The 8,435-nt window shown below is 46.1% G+C and overlaps 1 long non-coding RNA gene across 5 annotated transcripts; it reads right to left on the minus strand.

Moving 5' to 3' along the window:
* Nucleotides 1-1,666: 1,666 nt before the first annotated feature.
* On the minus strand, nucleotides 1,667-7,139 carry LOC148389452 (uncharacterized). 5 transcript variants are annotated; one of them, XR_015861875.1, is made up of 8 exons: nucleotides 6,893-7,139; nucleotides 6,704-6,761; nucleotides 5,846-6,623; nucleotides 4,499-5,746; nucleotides 3,179-4,433; nucleotides 3,004-3,108; nucleotides 2,285-2,346; nucleotides 1,667-2,031 (listed from the first exon to the last, which is right to left on the minus strand). It is a non-coding gene; the product is annotated as an uncharacterized LOC148389452 (long non-coding RNA). The 5 variants fall into 5 exon arrangements; XR_015861874.1 differs by having other exon boundaries at nucleotides 2,285-3,108; nucleotides 3,179-3,247; nucleotides 3,335-4,433; nucleotides 6,893-7,138; XR_015861872.1 differs by having other exon boundaries at nucleotides 2,285-3,108; nucleotides 5,846-5,957; nucleotides 6,251-6,623; nucleotides 6,893-7,137.
* Between the last annotated feature and the right edge of the window lie 1,296 nt (nucleotides 7,140-8,435).

The following is an 8,435-nucleotide window of genomic DNA, read 5'->3' on the forward strand; positions in this document are numbered from 1 at the left end:
ACTCCCTCCTTGGAGCAAATATATAATCAATAACTTTTTTACACTTTAGCAAGTTTTTTTAAACTTTTTGTAACTTAATATTCTAGGCTGTTCTAAAACACCATCTGGTATGCTTGATACACATTAGAGGTGTAAAAAAAAAACATATTCCGTCATTTACTTCATATGGTGTACCGGCACAAAGGTTTGCAGTGCTGAGGACACGAGACCTAGAAAGAAGCATTGGGAGCTTAAGATCAGGGGATGCTTTGAGAATAATTGTCAATTTTTGTCTATGTGAAGCCCTTTGAGACTGTTTGTGATTTAGGGCTATACAAATAAACTTGACTTGACATTGCTGATGTATCAATGCCCACGCGATTAGGCACATGGACGGGCAACCCCCAGCCTCGGGTTCGGATACGGCATTGCTCAAATTGGCAAATCTTAGCAAGCTACAGAAGACTTTCTGCATCACATGAATATTTTTTTAGCATGTGGTTTGGAAGTTTATTATGCAAATGAATTTGCTTGCTTTGTACATTTTAGAGACACGCACATTGGCGAGATAGCGGCAGTACTTATGTGTATTTGTTAGGTTGCTTTGGGCAGAACAAACCGCAAAAGACGGGTCACATTGACCCAGCTGTCTAATTGGGGCGCCTATCATTTGTAATGTACTTAAAAATTTAAATGATTAAAATTGTTAATGATCGCATACAGTTAAATAGAGCATCAGACAGGTTGAGGCAAATATCTAGCATGTGGTTTAGACGTCTATCATGCAAATGAGTTTTTGTACTTTTAACACACATGCACACTGGCGAGATAACGGCAGTACTATATTTCTTAGATTGTTTTGGGCAAAACAACGAAAGGTGCATCGCATTGACCCAGCATCAGACAGGTTGAGGCAAATATGCTGCTACTCGGTGGCAGCACTTGGAATTCATCTAGCCTTTCTGATATGGTCAATTTCATAAGGATGCCGGTATGAATAAGAACACTCTGGCCTTTACTTCACTCTGAACTGGGTGGTACCACCCAGTACATGTGCCGAGGCTGGCCGTGTAGTTATGAAACTCTGCTTTGAATTGAAAGCTAAGGTCCTGGAAGTTACACACTGTTTATAAATTCATTTGACTATAGCAGCAACCTGGACTGGACAGCAACATGCACCATCGATTGATGCACATCACGAATGATTGACACCAAAGTTGACTTTATTTACAAGACCACCAACAGGAAGCAAACACACCACTGTTGATTTTATTCACAAGAATGTCCACATGACTATTCAAAACAAACCAAAAAATGGCTCTGACTAGATTCAAATAACAGCTTTTACTCTTACAGAAAAATGTACCAACATTCTGCAAGATTTTGAGTTCGGTGGCCATTTTAAAGCAGGGTTGCCAAAGATGACTTACTGATCGCAACAGAGACCGTTGGTACACTTGTCATTTGCATCTATGGGTGTCTGGCTACTTGGCTTTTGTCAACAATTTAGAATGCATGCAGCTTTTCTTTGTGTAGTTAAAAAAATAAATAAAAAGCCTGACACTGCATATTTAAGTCAATTTTGTTTCAGCCTAACTTTACAATTGTCTTGTCATTGAGAATGTCTCAAATGATTCCAGTTTGTATGCACGATTTACTGCCAATGCCAATGTTTAAAATGGACCACTTGAATTCAGTTCAAAGTTTAATTGCAGTTCAGTGGTACACACACAATTACAGTACAAACAGTTCATTTCATGATTAAAAAAACAACAGTAAAACAACAATATTGCAAAATGACGCGGCGCTGAGAGAGAAAGAAAGAGGCATCATGCAGATAGCCAGTGTGCACACCCAGTGAAAAAGTGGAGGGAGGGAAGGAAAGAAAGGACAAAAGAAAAAACGCAGTCATACTCTCCTTAAATGCTGGCTGGGCGCTTTGCCCTCGCTGCATCCGCACCCGTCCGTCTCGTGTCGGCCGCTCATCACGGGCGAAGGTTGGCTCCCCCCGGCCGGTATTCGACGTTTGGACTCATCCTCCGCCTCGTGCCACTGCAAAAAGAAAAACGGCACTCTGTTGCATGCGGTTCACTTCTGTGGACGTACTCATTACCTGTCTATTAAAGCTTGCTCCTATTTTAAGCTCCCTTTATTAATAGCGTATGCACACATGAATGTTTTTGTTTTCTTTTTATGTCTGTTCCTATATGAAGAATTCAATGCTTATAATTTCTTTGTTGTAAAGTGCTTTGAGCTGCATTTGCTGTATGAAAGGTGCTCTACAAATAAAGTTTTTTATTATTACCCTCTGGTCCCGCCCAGTCCCTCTCTGTGCAGGCACTCGGCCGATCCAGTGCCCCAGCAATCCTGAAAGGCAGACATATTGTGTTGGTTTTGGCAAGGGGAAAAATTCCACTAGCACCCCCCCCCCCAACCTTGACTAAGGTAAGTTTGAATCAGGTAACTAGCGGCACGCACGGGCTGGCGCATGTCTCATACGGCCCTCCCGCATTGGAGCGATCCGGGTTATGAAATTTTTAACCCCTTTAAAAAAAGGAAGGGAGGGAGGGAGAGAGCAAGAGGAGATGAAAAGAGGCTTTGGTGCGCACTTAAGCGCAACCGGCCAGTAGAGCTGGCTTGGCCCCGAGAGGAAAAAAAAAAGAGGAAAACGTGACGTCACGGAGACCGTCACGGAGAATCTCCTTGTCCTCGACACCGTCGACGACACTGGGACCCAGTCTGGCAGACATTATACCCTGGTATTCCACAAAGGGCAAGGTATAGCCACGTTCCACCCTGAGTGCACCAGGCCATGCAGGTACTGCCGGGCACGTTGGAGAAAGAGAGCGAGAGAGAGAGAGAGAGAGGGAGGGGGGAGGAAGGGAGGGAGGGAGGCAGGGGGTGTCTACTTTGCCAATTCGTATCTAGAGGGTCACAGCAACCCAGATGCCCGTGCGTGCTACTAGTTACCCTATTCAAACAGACAGGGGTAGGGAAAGCACAAAAGAAAAAACAAAGTCATACTCCCCCGAAACGCTGGCTGCATCTGCACCCATCAGTCTCGTGTGGGCCGCTCGTCACGGGCCAAGGTGCGGGTCTGCTCCGGCTGGTGTTGGACTCGTCTTCCGCCTCGCACAAGTGCAAAAAGACAAACTGCACTCAGTTGCATGCGGTTCACTTCTGTCAACGTACTCATTACCTGCCCCCTCCCTGGTCTTGTGGGTGTAGCCCAGTCCCTCTCGGTGCAGGCTGGCGCTCGCCCCATCCGCTGCCAGGCGAAAGGCAGAAAAATAAGGAAATCAAATTAAAACCAACAGTGTGTACACTACGCTTGCAGATTGGATTGCCATGTCACCGCCTCTGGCCAGCCTTGGCTAGTCGTGCATCAGGCTCCTCTTCAACACTGCTTTCTTTGGGTGATTCCTTCCTTTGCACCCCGCTCACCAATCGCGGGTCTGGTGGCCTCCGTCGACCGGCTCTTCGTTTCATACATCGTCTCTTCCACCTTGCAAGACAAGCACAAAAGTCTCGCTGCGCCGTCGCTTGCGCTTGCCGTCGCTTGCGCTTGCCGTCGCTTGCGCTTGCCGTCGCTTGCGCTTGCCGTCGCTTGCGCTTGCCGTCGCTGCGCGGTCGTCGCTTGCGCTTGCCGTCGCTGCGCGGTCGCTGCGCGGTCGCTTGCGCTTGCCGTCGCTGCGCGGTCGCTTGCGCTTGCCGTCGCTGCGCGGTCGCTTGCGCTTGCCGTCGCTGCGCGGTCGCTTGCGCTTGCCGTCGCTGCGCGGTCGCTTGCTCGTTTGGCACTCAATGAGGGCTGCACAACATTTTGAAAAACCAATGATATGGCAGTATTGGGCCAGACCACTGCATTGAGCAAAGTCGTGCAAAATTCTAGGATGGAGAGGAACTATTTGATCGCAATGACATCACTTAGATCAGTTAACTTTAGCTTGCATCAATGACTTATCTTCTAAACTCATTACAAATAGTTAGGAGGCCAGAAAACATGTTTCATTTGCCACATGAATAGAAAAAAATCTTTGTTTTCCTAAAGTGCATGTCAACGACCTATACCACCATATGACAGTTTTCCAATCCAGGTGCAGCCCTACACACAGGTCACCATTGGTGTCCAAATGGTAGCCTCGGGCCAACTTGATCAACACCACACACGAATGAACGCAACACTGCTTTGTAGCACAAAATATAAATGGCAACATTTTGTGATTGATTGAATGAATTTGTGTCAAAGAATTCTCAATTTGAGTATGCAGCCCTCAAACAGACATTTGGACACCGCTGGTGTGAATTAAAAAGAAAAAAAATTCATTTCACATGCTGAAGCTGCGCAGGTCGACGCCTCCAGGGAAGCGGGTCTCCCTCAGAACTCTGCTACTTCAGAGCGATGCCACAGCGGTCCGTCCACCTCTGAGCAGATCGTGTCGCGTCCCGGTCGCCATCTGCACAAAGAGAAACAAATGTTAGAAACTCAAAGAGCACCCCAAGCTGTAGGTCACTTGCTTACTTGATCACAGCGGTTAGGTACTCTTGGTGACAGTCGCCGGGTCGAATTGGGCCATGCAGCCCCCCCCCTTTGCGTCCGGCCTGCAAAAGGCAGAACATGCTATGAGTTGGGCGCTGCTCGCATCATTAAGTCTTTATCGTGGACCGGCTCGCCCCAACACCGCCCCCTACTACTTGAGAACAAAGGACGCATAGTGGTACGTTAGGCTTCAATCAAGCACGACAGCGCTAGGTTAGAAAAATACACAATGTAACTGTCTCGCTCCAACACCTAGGGGAGAACAAAGAACGTAAGTACCACAGTGGTAGGTTAGGGTTAGATGAAGTGCAACAGTGGTAGGTTAGAAAAAGATACAAAATGGTACAAGTCATATGGCAAAATTGGACATTCGGGATCGGCTCGCTCCAACGTCATCCTACACCGAGGGGAAAGAACAAAGAACGCAGCAACTACGACAGTGGCAGGTTAGAAAAAGATACAAAATGGTACAAGTCATATGGCAAAATTGGACATTCGGCTCCACGTCAAAGTTCAGTTTTGTGTCCATCCATGGAACCACATCCTCCCCCAAGTGAGCCGTCAATGGCAACCAAGCACAAGACAACGCTGGATCCAGACCAGCCACAACCACAGCACACCCCTAAAGCAAGACCAACCATCAGAGCCCCAAACACTGGCCACACCTGCAACTTTTCCGTCGTGCACCCACAACCAAAGGCAACCACACTGCCCCCTCCTGGGCACATGATCCGCACACGTCGACTTTTGCAGCGCGCTGCTTGATTCTTGACTTGATATGGCCATTGCTCCTTTGCGTATGGCCATTGCTCCTTTGCGTATGGCCATTGCTCCTTTGCGTATGGCCATTGCTCCTTTGCGTATGGCCATTGCTCCTTTGCGTATGGCCATTGCTCCTTTGCGTATGGCCATTGCTCCTTTGCGTATGGCCATTGCTCCTTTGCGTATGGCCATTGCTCCTTTGCGTATGGCCATTGCTCCTTTGCGTATGGCCATTGCTCCTTTGCGTATGGCCATTGCTCCTTTGCGTATGGCCATTGCTCCTTTGCGTATGGCCATTGCTCCTTTGGATAGGCCATTGCTCCTTTGGATAGGCCATTGCTCCTTTGGATAGGCCATTGCTCCTTTGGATAGGCCATTGCTCCTTTGGATAGGCCATTGCTCCTTTGGATAGGCCATTGCGCCTTTTCATATGGAATTATACTTATCCCATTTGGCTCCTCTTGCTGCCTACAAAAACACAGACAGCCATTAATTGTGTGCTGCGAAGCTAAAACCGATAACCATTGTGTGTTGGGAAGCTGAAACTTGACAAAAACAGGTTTTCACCTGATTTAGGACTACTCTTCCTCAGTGTCCTCAACATCACTGAAAGGGCTCCTTCAAGAGCCTCCTGCTTGCTTTGCATAGAAGGATGCTGGCTGGGCGGCCTTCTTTAGTGCTACAAAAGATAAGCAAATTATTGCAACAAAAAAAGACATTGAGTCGAGTGCCAATGGCATGATTTTTTACCAACAATTATACATACTAGGAGTTTTACATTTGAAAAAAAAATATTATATTGTAGTAAGTTATGATAATTGATCAAAATTATAGTTAATATTTAAATTTTATACATTTTAAGTAGAGTTTTACATTAGAAAAAATATATAAGAATTATATTGTAGTAAATTATGATAATTATTCAGGATTATAATTCATATTTTAATTTCATCATTCATCAACTCCCCTCACATTGGACAGATGATCCAGGTTGGCGGCGTCCAAAACGGGAGAAAATAACCAGCGCATTTGCGTAACGGAAGAGAACGGGCGGGTTTGCATGACACGGAAATGGCACAGACATAATATAACATAATAAAAAATGGTTTAGTTGACTAGAGTCAAACGAACATTTCCTATAGTCAGACAAACACGCGCTTATCGGCGGCGACATTGACGAACCTTCTACAGACAGACGAATGAAAAAAATGCTGGCCAGCATTAAAAAAAACAACCACGAAACACATTTAAAATACCACCAAAACGCGCAACGACGCGACGCAAAGTGGATTGTGGCGTGCCGTGCCGTGCCGAAACCTCAAGCACTCCCTAGACAGCGAAAATCCTGCAAGAAATAATAAATGGCATCGTAAGAAACGGCAAACATTTGCTCACGGGCTAAATGGCCTGCGGCCTACAATTTACCTCCAGGCCCACCGTCGCGGTGGACGTGACGTTGCCGAGTCACGAGAGTACGACAATCCTGCGACAAACAAAATAAAATAAAAAGGCTTGTGAGAAAAGGCAACAAAGCGTGCCAACCGTGCAACAAACACGGCGTCCGTCGTGAAAAACGGCAGGAGACGACAAACATTTGCTAGCATGCTCGCTTACCTGAGAAACCGTCCGCCGCCGCCACGCGCTCGGTGGCACCTGCATATGATAACTCCCCTTGAGCGAGCACACCTGTCTTCAATTTGCCTAAAGCCCTGACGTCACATCCGTTTGATTCAAATCTTCTTCTCCTGATCGTCCAACGGCGCTCGGCACACTATCGCCACCAGGTGGTCGCCTGTCATGGTGACTACTGTGGAAAGGGTTGCTTCGGACTACCCGTTCAAACTTTGAACAAGGAACATGTTTGGATGGAGGATACCCTATCAATAGGACCAAATCTCCTTTTGTTTCCGAGCAGGCTCTGGTCGAGTGCTTAACGCCATTGCCTTCAATCAAATGAAAATATTTGTATCGAGAGTTCATCCTAAAACAAATTGTTCTTGCAAAAATTCTGCGGCCGTTGCAGTGCTCCCGTGGACTCATTTTTGATCAGTTGCTAAGAAACACCACACCGTTGCACAGAGACAATTCTTGAGTCATATCAAATCAATGATTTTCAAACGGGTCCAAACAAGTTTTCCCGTCATGGCTACAAAGATCCTTAGAGCTTTTCGTTCACTCTCGTTCACTGAAAACATTCGTTCTTTTGAACCCATCGTTCACTCACGAGCCAACACTACTCCGCAGTAGTGATACACAATGATACGACAAACACCATGAAACGACTTTTCACGCACCTGCACTTAGCGAGGGAGTCTTGGAAAACATGTTGGAACGCGGCCCCGAGGACGAGCGCTTGACACCTGTGACCTTTGACCATGATATTTCCCTAATAAAGTGGCCTGTTATTAGGTACACTTGAAAATGGCGGTGTACCTAATGGAGTGTCCGTGTGATTCCCTCGTTAAGTGCAGCTGCGGGAAAACTTTTAGCTCCTGCGGAACGTGAAAGTGACCAAAAACCTTTTCATGCAGCTGCGCTTAACGAGGGAATCACATGGACACTCCATTAGGTACACTGCCATTTTCAAGTGTACCTAATAACAGGCCACTTTATTATCTCGGAAAACATGTTGGAATGCGGCCCCGAGGACTAGAGCTTGACACCTGTGACCTTTGACCATGATATTTCCCTAATAAAGTGGCCTGTTATTAGGTACACTTGAAAATGGCGGTGTACCTAATGGAGCGTACAAATGACGTCACACACAAAACAGCCAATCAGGAGGCTGGGGTGAGTGAACCGATTCTAAAGATTCATTTCACCTGAGAACTGGAATGCACATCACTAGTACAAAACAGTGCTCACGCCCATTAACTTGCAGGTCGAAATAGCTGACCGGTGAGTGACATGGGCTCATATATGGTAAGGACTTGGTTCAAACCCTGGTGTGAGTATGTACCTGAATGTGCTTTTACTGTGCAATTAACCCTTTATTTATTTATTCTTTTTTTTTTTTTTTTTTTTTAGCCTCGTTTAGTGTACCTATTGAAGTGCCCATGAGGTGTACCTACACATATTGTCATATAAAGCAGTAAACTAAATGTCAGATTTTTGTTTTCATGCCCCAAAAAATAAAAACAAGGGATAAAACACCAGA

This window comes from Syngnathus floridae, chromosome 12 (genome assembly GCF_059516105.1).
Source record: "Syngnathus floridae isolate MCC-2025c chromosome 12, RoL_Sflo_1.0, whole genome shotgun sequence".
Taxonomy (NCBI): domain Eukaryota; kingdom Metazoa; phylum Chordata; class Actinopteri; order Syngnathiformes; family Syngnathidae; genus Syngnathus; species Syngnathus floridae.